Source organism: Leptonychotes weddellii, chromosome 14, assembly GCF_054177405.1.
Source record: "Leptonychotes weddellii isolate Sample4059 chromosome 14, ASM5417740v2, whole genome shotgun sequence".
NCBI classification, from domain to species: domain Eukaryota; kingdom Metazoa; phylum Chordata; class Mammalia; order Carnivora; family Phocidae; genus Leptonychotes; species Leptonychotes weddellii.
In genome coordinates, this window is record NC_138382.1 from 54,088,700 (window position 1) to 54,102,445 (window position 13,746).

The following is a 13,746-nucleotide window of genomic DNA, read 5'->3' on the forward strand; positions in this document are numbered from 1 at the left end:
TACATCAAAAACTAATGATGTAATGTATGGTGATTAACATAACATAATAAAATAAAATTTAAAAAAAGAAGTCATTAGATTGATATTAGAGTGGAATGGGTTGTTTAAGGTTTAGTTATGGCATCAGCTGGGAGATAATACCATGAGAGTTATGGATGCTATCTTAAAAGGCTCAGTAATGTCTTAGAAACAATGATGAATTACCTCATAGTTAGAACACACAAATTGGAAATCAGGTGGTGAAAATATGTGTGACCACTCTAAACAAAGTACTTAATAACCCACTTCAAAGTTTTTATTGTCTGCCCCAACCCCTTTTGATATTGGTCAGTATAATGGTCCTTATGTCCAAAGGAGGAACCGGTGGACAGTCATGGGTCTACTTAACTAGAAGCTGAGAATACCACCTGGCATTTTGGGCTCCTCATTCTTTGGAACCAATGGTAAAAGGAGTCAGTGTGATTGATTCCAATTCCAATTACCACATTAGAAATGTGGTTTCTAATATACAATGGGGGCAAGGAAGACGATTTCTAACATCCAGAGGATTCACTGAGACACCTTTTAGTATTCTCCTGCTGAGTTGCCCTGATAAGTGGAAAACCAGAGTGGGGTTCTGGGAGAGATGAACAATTATATGGAATGGAGAGTAGAAGTATGTAGTTGTGATTAACTTCACCTTCGCCATCAGCTACAGAAGCAGTGGTTAAAAAACATTTGTTTTATGCTAATTAGGTTTCTTTCCTCTACATACTTTTCCTGCATTACCTTAGATGAAGAGCATTGCTGGCAGCTAATATTTTTTATTTCAGATGGGAATCTGGCCAAATTGAAATGATCTCACAATAATAGAGTAGCTGATGGGAATTTTTGTGCCTTTTTATTTTGAGAACACAAAATTCTGTTTGAAAAAAGGACAATAAATTAATCTTAGGGGCAAATATAGTAATGATACACTGAGCATTGTCTGCTGTTTTCCTTAAATTACCCACACATGTACCGATTTTTTAAAACTTTTCTCATATACCCAATTTGAGTGTGCATCTATTTCCTGCTTCAACTGTATTAGATACACTGTTTGAAATCATACTTTCAGAGGAAGAATATGTGTATACTGTACAAAATATTAAACCTTCATTGAGATAAAATATCATTTATTGTACTAGTTCAATATTTTTCAAAATTTTATTTTATAAGTTATCATCACAGTTTTTTTTATCGAGTTCTATCAAAATTGAGATTTTTTTTTATATAGGTTCCTTCAGTGTCTTTTATCTTCTGCTAGATTGCAGACAAATTAAGGGCAGATTTTATATGTCATCTGGATGTTCATAATGCATATAATCCAGTATTATATACCTGGTAAACACTAAATAAACATTTATGGCATAAATTGCATTATCCTCAAAATATGGTAAGTAAAATGAGGCATATCAGGAGGAATAAACCTTTGAAAAATGAGCTTGATAGTCCCGCCCTTCCATGTAGAATGCTTTGGTTTTGAATAATAGAACCATCTTAGGGAACATCTCCATTGTTCAGAAACACTGACACTGATGGTATCTTCGTCAAGTGAGGTGAACATTTACAGCCCCTAGTAGTCAGGAAGAAGTCTGAAAAATGATAACTATATTTTACTCATAAAATTCATTTAGATTTCAGAGAAAGAATGAAGAATAGGGGGAATTTGCATGGTTTGATGAGTTTCTTTATTTAGTCATATGTTTTTCTTTCAGGCCCCAGAGTAAGATAAATACACCCAAGTAGAATAAACTGTCACAAGCCCCTTCAAGCTTGGTTCTGTTTCATTTTGACATAGTCCCAACCAGGCTTTAGACTCTTCCTTGTTTTCTGCAGGCACCTGGGTGGCTCAGTCGTTAAGCGTCTGCCTTCAGCTCAGGTCATGATCCCAGGGTCCTGGGATCGAGTCCCACATCGGGCTCCCTGCTCGGCAGGAAGCCTGCTTCTCCCTCTCCCACTCCCCCTGCTTGTGTTCCTGCTCTCGCTATCTCTCTCTCTCTGTCAAATAAATAAAATCTTTAGACTCTTCCTTGTTTTCTGGAACTATATACTAAATTGGTATTATACTTTTTCTGGCCTAGAGCTAGAATCAACTATGCTCCAAGGAATTCTTTAGTAGGAAATAGTGCTACTTGGATATCTACATTTCTAGACCTCCTTTCAGTGGAAAAAAAGATGTATATAGAAATACAAATATATTCATGAATTTACAATATCTTGAATTCTATTCATAGATTTCTCCTCATCTTACATTTCTTCCTGATAACTCATTCTCCCTCAGTGAAAATCCAGGCTCCCGACTTTATCAATACATTTACTCATTTGCTCAATACTATGATACTGATAAAACAGCTACAAAATTACTATACCAATGCCACTACCCACAACAAGCTATTAATTAAAGTCTAAGAACTCTTTGAGTTATTTGAGTTATTTCTATCCTTAGAATATATTACAATTAGGGTCTATAGTCAGAGTAAATATGTGTATGTTACTATGTTGTGGTAGCCCGCTTAATTTACTACATTGTGTTGTTATCAATTTGACAACAAACATATTTATTTGTATTTGTATTCTAAAATATTTTGGATTTATTCTTTTAATTATTTTGACTTAGTTTTTAGAATTTGTGAAATATTAACATGTTTTCAAAAGTCAAAACTATATAAAAGATAAGTATATAAGATAAGGGTGAGATCATTTTCACCCTTATTCCTTATTCTCTACCCTTTCCTCACTCATCCCCTGCAGGTGACCATTTCCGTAAGTTTTTAATCCTTTATATGTTTCTTTTAGTTAAAAGAAATAAACGTAGAGGCATATATATATATCTTTCCCCTTTTCAAAAAATTGAGATATAATTGACATTTAACATTATATTAGTTTCAGGTGTACAACATAATAATCTGATTTTGTATAAAAGTTAGCATATTACTTATTGCTTTTAGAATCTAGGCTGCATTAGGGGCGCCTGGGTGGCTCAGTTGGTTGGGCGACTGCCTTCGGCTCAGGTCATGATCCTGGAGTCCCGGGATCGAGTCCCACATCGGGCTCCCTGCTCAGCGGGGGGTCTGCTTCTCCCTCTGACCCTCTTCCCTCTCGTGCTGTCTCTCATTCTCTCTCTCAAATAAGTAAATAAAATCTTAAAAAAAAAAAATAGAATCTAGGCTGCATTAGTATTTATGAGCTCTTTTTATTTTTAATATTCTTCAAATGGGATTCTTCCTTCTCTAGAAATTACCTTATGCCTTTGTTGATCCTATTTATACTTGTTATTTTTTTGTTCACTTCTATTCTTCACCAGGAGATGTTGTGCTTGGATTTCCTGCATCTATTGGGGTAAAAATGTATAGTTTCTTCCTCACTCCTTCAGTTCATTGAAACATTTCAGTTCATAAAAACATTAATGCAGGTTATAATGTCAAAATTTTCCTTGATTCTTGAGACAACTCATATTGGGTCATAATAATTAAAAAATGTTTCTGAACTGTTAGTATTATAAACATTCAGAAGTGAGATTTATCTATGTTTGTTTTGTATTGTCTCATTTGGTTATGAAATCAAGGCAACATTACCCTCACAAAATCAGTTTGGGCACATTCTTCTTTATATTTTCTGGAATATTTAGAATAACCAATAGTTATCTGTCACTTGGAGATTTGGGAAGATTTATGTGTAAGATTGTGGGATAGGTGCTTTTAATGTGAGAAGATTTTGACTTCTCTTTAAAACACTTTAATCATTACAGGTTAATTCATATTTCTTATTTCTTTTAGGCACTTAAAATTTTATATGAAATTATCTATTTTATCTGATTTCAAACTTACTAGATTACAGTTTAAATACTATTGTCATACAAAAAATTGCCTACTATTTTTATAGTTAGGCTTTCTCTCTAATTGTGGCATCCCTATTTCTGCTTAATCTAATGTTTGTCTATTTCATTTGATATTTTAAGACAATTTCCTATTTTTCCTTTGTTTTCTGTTTCATTAGTTGCTGCTATCATCTTCATCGTTTTCTACCTTCTTTTCCTTGGGGGGCTTATGTGCTGTTATTTTTCTAACTTTCTGACTGGACTACTAATTTATTTCTAATATTTGTTTCTAATATTGAACCCATAGGTTATTGGTTTCTCTTTAACTTGCCATTTTATTTGCATCCTCAAGTTATGATATGTATTGGTTATATTATTATTTGTTAAAAACATTATTACATATCCATTATAATTTCTCTTCTGATACTTGAATTACTTAGGGGTATGTGTGTGTGAATACGTGTGTTTTTGCTTGTTTTTCCAAATGTAAGAGTTACTTTTTCCCATATTTTTTGTCCTTGATTTGTAATTTCATTGACTTATGGTCAAATAAAATGTTCTGTAATATCAGCTCCCACCTTCTAATTCTAGCTTTCTTTTTTTAAATTTAATTTTATTATATTATGTTAATCACCATAGATCACATCATTAGCTTTTGATGTAGTGTTCCATGATTCATTGTTTGCATATAACACCCAGTGCTCCATTCAATATGTGCCCTCTTTAATACCCATCACCAGGCTAACCCATCCCTGCACCCCACTCCCCTCTAGAACCCTCAGTTTGTTTCTCAGAGTCCATAGTCTCTCATGGTTAATCTCCTCCTCCGACTTCCACCCCCCTTCATTTTTCTCTTCCTACTATCTTCCTTTTTTTTTTTTTTAACATATAATGTATTATATGTTTCAGAGGTACAGCTTTCTGTTCATTTTTATTTGATGATTTCCTTTATTTCAAGGTTAGCTTTGTATTAACAATGAATTACCTAATTTTTATAGAATTTCTATGTTGGGGGAATGGGTGCATTCATCAATATAATTTGTCATGTCTCAGTGACATGACCCCAATATTTTATGGATGGAAAAAATGCCCTGTTTGTTATAGAGCTTAAGTTGGAAGTGGGGAATTTTCTGATGTTTTCTATAGCCTACTACATTTCAAATACTCTATCTGAAAGGTAGATATTTTCACCAGATTCAGGAATAATAAATAATTGTTCTAAAGTCATATAATTAGGAGATTTAGTAGGGAAATCTATATCCACAAACTTTCTAAAGCACTATCTACTATTTTTCAATTACTATAACTTGGACCCCTGACTCCTAGTCCAATGCACTGTACTGTAAACTTTATTGATATGTAGACAATTAAAACACACAGAAATGCAAATATAGCCCAAGAAAGACAAAAATAATGAGACCCTTGTATAGTCAGAAAACTCTTTTTTATTAATGAGCAAATAAGCTTAGAGAAGTAGTGCCAAAAGAATAAAATTTAAATAAGAGAATAAAGATGATGCAAAATAATGAGAAATCCATTTATAATGTTTAAAAATTAACTTCTTAGGATTAAATTCAATTGGTAAAATTTCAAAGCAATCGTTTATAAATTCTTGAAAAATAATTGCCTATACTATAATCTCCAGGAAGGCAGATGAGGGTGAGAGTAAATATTAAAATTATTTAACTTTAGTTTCAAGTTTCACTATGCTATTGTGCTATGCTGACTTCACATTTTAAAAAGAACAATTAAAAGAGTTTTTTTTTTTTTAACGTAGCAAACACTGGACATGAAGGTAAATATGGGCAGTTGGTTTTTCCAGTTGTTTCTTTGTCCTAGTCCTCTCTGCTCTAATGAGCAAACCCATTCTTTCCCATAGGCCTCAGGGTCTATATTTTAAAGAAGTTTCTTACAATCTTAGCACAAAGTTAAGACTTATCTAATTAGCCTCTGACATTGAGCAAGACTATAATAAAATAAAAATGATAGTTTTCTACTTTCTTTGTGATCATCCTTTCTTCTAGTTCAGAGATGCATTCATTGTTCAAGAATATGTCTCTTGTTCTATACCCAACTATTATTCAGTAAGTTAAAATGCTGCTGATGGCCAATTTCCGCCGGTATCAAAATATGGTACTGACCTGTGATGCTTTCAGAAGGTACTATGTAGAGGTCAGTAAGGAAAGTTTGAGCCATGCCAATTTGAAGTCGGTTATGTGAGCATCTGTGATGAATGCCCCAAACATGGTGTACCCAACTAAGCTGTAAGCTCTGTATTTATTCTTGAGGTCCCCTACCTGTGGCTATGTCTCGTTGGCTGGATTTGTAATTTTATGACATTTTGTGGTCTATGTTATTGACAGAATTTCTTGTTTAGCCCTGGTACTGGTACTTCTATTGCATTTTAAACTTTCCATTTGTGAAATAGTTTTAATTATTAATCAGGAAATGTCAAAATCTGTACCTTTGGAGCTACCTTCTGAGTTTCTGATCAATATATATAATTTCCTACTTGAAAATTTCACTTTGACATTGAGAAGGCACCTCAAATTCAACATACCTAAATCTGAGCATTTAGTCTACATTAGGCCATCAACAATGTTGCTCAGGCCAGAGGCATGCAAGCTGTCTTTGAGTTATCCCTCTCTACTAACCAATGTCTACTTTCATTACTAGAATATAATGACCAGAGGGTCAAGAGCTACATCTGAATTATTTACTATTGCATCCTAGTGCCATAAAAATTGCCTGGCCTTTGGTTAGATGTTCTGAAAACAATTACAGAATAAATTATTAATAACATTGACTCTATAGTCAGAACATCCTGGGTCAAATCCTGGTTCTGTGTTTACCAACAATCAACTGAGTTGATTAACATTTCCTACCCATTTTCTGGTCTCTAAAGTGAGTCAAAATATTATCTATCTTATAGAATTGTAGTAATGATTACTTTTGATAATGCATCTTAAATGTTTGGCACCTGGTAAGCAGTCAAAATCACAAACTCTGAGGACCCCTGCTGTATGTGGTCTGCATTATTTCCATGGCTTAATTGCCTAAACTATTGAAAAATTCTTCTATTCCCATTGACCTTTTAGTGAAAGTCCAATGCATTAATTTTTTTCTAGTCATCTAGAAAGGAGGATATCTATGCATTAACATGGAAAGTTAGTTGTAAATAAATGTGTTCCTTGAAAGTATTTAGCTTGAAGCTGGCATTTCATCTTATAGGGTTATACTCCTCATTGGGAAATAAAATAGTTTCTTTGCTACTAGTGTGAAATAATATGGGTTCTTCATATAAGAGTACAATATTTGTTCATATACTAAAATAAAAATATAAAAGGCATGAGAAAAGCATTTATTATAAGTCAAAAATTCTCTTTGATTCATGGGTCACATTCAAATGTAAGCTATTTTAAAATCATTATTCAGTCATATTTGGATTAAATGATTCCCAATCCTACATCATATTACAAAATGATACTAACTTCTCTATAATTTTATTTTATTAATATGAGTTGAAATTTTTCTTTTTCATTCTATTTTCCAGGAAATGCCTGAAGTAAAGGAAATGGAACTAGATAGTTAACTTATAACTTAAATTCTAGAACAGAAGGTGGGCTATACATTCTTTTTTTTTTTTTTTAAAGATTTTATTTATTTATTTGTCAGAGAGAGAGATAGAACACAAGCAGGGGGAGAGGCAGGCAGAGGGAGAAGCAGGCTCCCTGCTGAGCAAGGAGCCCAATGTGGGACTCGATCCCAGGACCCTGGGATCATGACCTGAGCCGAAGGCAGCCGCTCAACTGACTGAGCCACCCAGGCGTCCCGGGCTATACATTCTTTGTATCTACCTAGCATGCTGGCTACCTGATCACATCCCACATTGGTTTACCAATTTTTGAAACTAAGAAAAATCAAAATATTTTAAAGGAATTTTAAAGTAGTAAAGAGTTAAGTTCAGGATATTTTAAAACATATATTAGAAATCTCCTTTATTGAAGCCTGCTTTCACTTTAATGTAGGGATAGGGTCTTCCAGTGAATGCACCCATTGTAAATCCCACTGTAAGCACACACAATAAAATAAGCTGTTATCAGGTCCTCACATGAAATTAAACTGAACAGTTGGACTAGTAAAATATAAAATCTAAGAACAAGATCAGTCATATGCTACTATTTTCAGATTCATGGAACATTCAAGAAATAATTGGCTGAATGGGTTCCAGCAAACTATTTTGTATAAGTATTGGCTACTTTTTTTCTGAGATCCTATAAACATATCAGAGAGGAATAAAAAAGATACAAACTCACTAACATAAAGAATGTAAGAGGGAGATAAAGAGTGAGTGGAAAATGCTTAATACTTTTGCTATTTATGGAAAGTATAAATTGATAAAGTAAAGTGGACGAAGCCACAGCCTAAAGTTCACGAAGATGAATGTAGCAAGAGGAATTCCACTTTCTCGACTGAATTCAGAATGGGCATTAAATAAAATGGAGGAGGGAAATAAGTCATGAGATGAAGATGGGGGATTAATTCCATTTATGCAGGCATCAGGGATATTATGCTCATTCATAAGAGTAGAATGACTGAAATCCAGAGGTTTAATATATGAAAAAAAATGACTTTTTGTTTTCAAAATGAATTGAAAAATACAACGTGGCTTGTATGAAGCACCTCTACTTTTTGGAATTCACTGGTCTACCAAGACAATTACTGGATCTATACCTTTGTATCTAAGAAAAAGGCTCTGAACCAACAAATATCACCAACCTATAAAGAGCTCATATTCATATTGTTTTCTGTTTTTCTTAAATATGAATGATCATGAATCACCAAATACCTTGTAATGTGAAAGAGAAACACACAGAGAAACAAATGACTGTGGAAGAAATAGAAAACCTGCCAAACCTTCAGAAAGATTCATGAAATTCATGAAACAAAAACAATATGCTATAAAAAAAAAAAGAAGCAATGAGGGGCGCCTTGGTAGCTCAGTCAGTTAAACATCTGACTCTTGATTTCGGCTCAGGTTATGATCTCAGGGTCATAAGAATGAGTCCCGTGTCAGGCTCCATGCTCAGCTGGAAGTCTGTTGGAGATTCTTTCTCTCTCCCTCCCCCTTTGCCCTTCCCTGCGCTGATGAACTCTCTCTCTCTCTCAAATAAATAAATAAATAATCTTTAAAAAAGAAACAATGATAGTATTCACCAATTTATAAGTATCGCAGGCCAGGAGATGTGCAGAAAGGAGAGAAACCTACCATAGCTAGGTCATACTTTTTAATAACTGAAATTAAGACCATAGAAGATGGCACTTACCATAAGATTAGATTCAGATGAAGAAAGGACTAATGATTTGGAATACTGGTTAATACAAAAAAATTCTGACTAAAGCTGGGGAAAAATATGATGGAGAATAAAGAAATAAGTATAGCAAATGTATAAATCTCCATAAAAAGTCTAACATATGTGTGCCAATGGAGTCCCACTAAGGAAGAAGAGAGAATGGACAGGAAAGAAGCAACATTTGAATAAATAATAGCTGATAATATCTCCAGAGTGATGAAAGGCAAAACATACTATTCCCTGCAAGTAAACTGAATACAAAGAAAACATACCTTGGCATATCATAGTAAACTTCCTGAAAATAAGATCTCACAAACACCACACACACACAAGAATTCCTAAAGCATTCAGAAAAAAATATAACTGGGGTATCAACTTCAAAGGGAAAATAAAATTGATAACTAATTTCTTACTAGGACCATGGAAACCAGAAGACAATGGAATGACATCTTTAAAGATTTTATATATTTATTTGATAGAGAGAGAGAGTGCACGCGTGTGCGTGTGCGTGCCTTGGTGGGGGGGAGGGGGCAGAGAGAAAGGGAGTTGCAGACTCCCTGCTGAGCAGAGAACCCAATGTTGGGATTGATCCCAGGACCCCAAGATGATGACCTGAGCTGAAGGCAGATGCTTAACTGAGCCACTCAGGTGCCCCTGGAATGACATCTTTAAAATGGGAAATAAACTAACTGCTAGAAGCTTATAACCAGAAAAAAATACCCTTAAAAATAAAGACAAATAAAATATTTTTAGACAATCAAAAACTAGAAGACTTACAGCCAGGAGACCTAGCACCCCTCCCCCTAGTTCTTACTAAATAAAGTTCTTCATGTAAATAGAATATGATCCTCAATGCAAGCATAGAAAGGAAAGGAAGAATAAAGAGTAATGGAAAGGGTAAGTGTATTGGTAAATCAAAATGCTTCTTGACTATAATGCAATGATTATAATCTCTTTTGAAGTTTAATGAAGAACAAAACTGATGATAACAATAACTTAAAAGATAGGAGGAAGATATTGACAAAATGTCTTAGAAGTGTCTTGCTTTGTCAAGGAAGTGGTAATAGTATTCATATATAATAGAACCTAGACAAGAATCTATGTTTAGGGACGCCTGGTTGGCTCAGTCCATGGACTGTGCGACTCTTGATCATAATGTTGTGGGTTCACTCTATACCATGTTGGGTATAGAGATTACTTAAAAATAAAATCTTTAAAAAATAAAAAAATATTTTAAAAAAAGAATCTACATTTAAATCTCTAGGGCAGACACTAAAGAAAGGTAGAATTTATGTCACAAGTTAGTAGAATTAATAGCAGTATTAATTTAAAAATTTAATTGATAAATAAGAGAAAATAAGAGAGAAAAAAATAACAGAAGAAAGATGGGACAAAAAGTAAGAAGGTTGAACATTCCAAATACATTAGTAATATCTTTATCAGCAAATTGAATATACGCTCATTTAAAAACTGAGTTAAATATATGCTCATTTAATAAATATAAATATAAATAAATGTTAAAAAAATTGTGGGGTACCTGGGTGGCTCAGTTGGTTAAGTATCTGACTTCGGTTCAGGTCATGCTCTCGGGGTTCTGGGATGGAGTCCCGCATTGGGCTCCATGCTCAGCGGGGAATCTGCTTTTCCCTCTCCCTCTCCCTCTGCCTCTCCCCACCTCATGCTCTCTCTCTCAAATAAATAAATAAATAAAATCCTTTAATCCCCCCAAAAAACACAAAAAGCATTATATGTTGCTCCTAACAATATGTATATAATCACATACAAAGTTTGAAAATAGAAGTATGTAAAAAGATTATGCAAACACAATACAAAAAAATAATTGATATAATTGTTTTGATGTCAGGGAACTAAAGAGGATTTAAGGGACTGTAGCTAATGAGTATGTGGACTCCTGACTTCTTTATCTTTCTTCCTGTGCCCTTTTTGGAAGTGAAGAAACGAACTTGGATTTGAGTTTCTTCTATAGCACAGTCTCCTATATTAAAATAGCCAACCTCATGACCAAGGTCTCTTTACTGTGAATGAATCACTATGATTTTAGTCTTCTATGATTTATTTATATACAGAGGTATATGAAATTTAGGAAAGTCTATACCTCTGATGCTCTCTGTGTATTGTTTTACTTTGGATGTTAGAAGCTATTTACTATTTTTCTCTCTAAATTTCTGCTGTACCAACTCTTATCCCTCATTACAAGAAAAATAGTTGTCATTTGTCCATTAAAGGGGATTATAAGCATCAAGATGATCAGGAGAAAAACAAGCTGATATTTTTAATAAATTATAGTGTACAGGATTTTCTACTCTGTGTATGATATTTATACTTAATATTATTTTACTTTATATTTATGACCTGAAGTCTATTAAAGCAAACTTTTATGCTTTAAGCCAAAAAGGTTTATGTAATTGTATCATTTCAGATACCAATAAAGCAAAGACTTTCTTTTTAGTCCAACCTCAACCTAGATCTGAAGAAGTCGATTTAACTAAGATATATGGTGAAACATTTTGTCACTATGAGCCTGTCGATCGTGAAAATTTAAATTCATCCCATTTTTTTTTTTTTTGTCAGAAAGAAGTCTATGGTTTTCTCATGTCTCTTTACACACTCTCATACCTCAACCCTGTGCCTTTATATGGACCATTAATGTAAATAAAGTGGGGTTGGGTGAAAAGGCTCATGACATGCAAGTAGACCAGGCAAGCCATGAACGTGAATGTGGAAATAGTCCTTACATCTACTAAGTGACATCCTCACGTGAATATCACTTGCTATACTCCTTGTTCAACTGGCCATTATACTGACTTCAGGCAAGATTGCAAATCTGCCTGTACCTAAGTTGACTTGTTTGTAATATTTGAGGATTATTATTATACCAACACTTTTTGTGTAGTAAAGATAAAGAAGATAGTGTTTATAAAATAATCTCCTAATTTTGAAGTCCACTATATTTATTATTGGTGTAATGATAGTGGGCTTTAGGTGAAAATGATAAATTGGGATTTTATTATATATAATAATAACAGTCTTTTACTTCCTAATTTTCATCTCTCTCAGACACTGAAACTACTTTATTAACAAAAAACAAATTTAAACTCCTAATCTACCAACCTCCTAAAATATTTAAACTAAAATACCCAAGGAATGTACAGAAAGAAGGATTGATATGAAGAGTATATGTCTAACACCTCTCCATTTTCTCTATTTAAAGCTAATTACATGTTATATACAATGAAAGGCATTCTGCATGCATTATCTTATTTGATCCCATGGAAACTTGTCGGTGAGGCATAAACCCCATTTTTAAAGGTGAAGTAAATTATGGCTCCAAAGGTTTAAAAATTGACCAAGATCACTCAACTCATAAATGGCAGAGCTGGTTATTGGCCTAATATTGTCTGACTTTCAAACCCATGTGTGTCAGATGATAGTTTCCTCTGGATATCCATTTTCCCTTTTTTTCTTAGTAATGTAACCTCGGGCTTTAGTTCCGCACATGGCTGCCCAATGTAAAGAGGACATTTTCCAGCCGGTCAGTTACTAAGATCTGGTGTGTGGGATGTCAACAAGTGTCAATGTGCAACTACACTGTAGCCAACTTTACAAACAGTATCTCCTACTTCTGCCTTTCTTTATTCCTACTTGCTAAAATATGGGTATTATGGCTACAGCTTAAATACTGATCACATTCATGATGTAAACATCATACTGAATATGGTGGGGCCCCCATGGTGATGGCAATGACAGGGAACCACTCTATCATTCTTGGAGTACTTGCAGGTCTTTGTATGGAGAAAAATAAACCTCTACCTTACTTAGGCTCTTCCTATTTGGGATTTTCAATCACTTACATTTAAACTAATCCAAACTGATAGGCCAGACTCATTCTATTTCATCAAACCACTGATTTAAAGCATTGAATCCACCTGTAAATTCTTATTGCATTAATGAAGATGGAGACCATGGCTGTTGATATACAACATGCTAAGATTTTATGCCTTAATCTATTTCAGAATGCTTAACTGATTCAAATTCTGCCACACTAGGATGTGAAGAGCAGAACAATAGGTGTTTTAAGTCAGTTTTAAGGGAAATTATATAGGGTACTGAAGTTTTGTTAGTTGGAATTAAGCCAGAGAACAAGCAATAACAGCTGGGCAAAAACCCAGAGCACTAGGAGAGCTCCCTCAAAGGGGAAGTTCTTCCTTTGAAATGTAACCTGAGAGGTGCTGTCAGACACTGACAATCCTTGATGATTATTATAGACAAACTTTATTTATCCATCTTCTTAGAATTTATGAAAATTTCTTGGGGAGGAGAAACATACATTACTGAAAATATAATTTAAGACTCAATATGGTAGAAAGAACATCTGTTTGGAACCACATAGATCTGGGTTTAAAACTCAGCTTTCCTAATTAACACTGAAGCACTAGATATTTCCCTTAATCTAACTGCAAAAGAAAAAAAAAATCTCTCAGATTTGCTATGTGAGTTAAGTGATATAAAATATTTATAAGTATCTAACATACG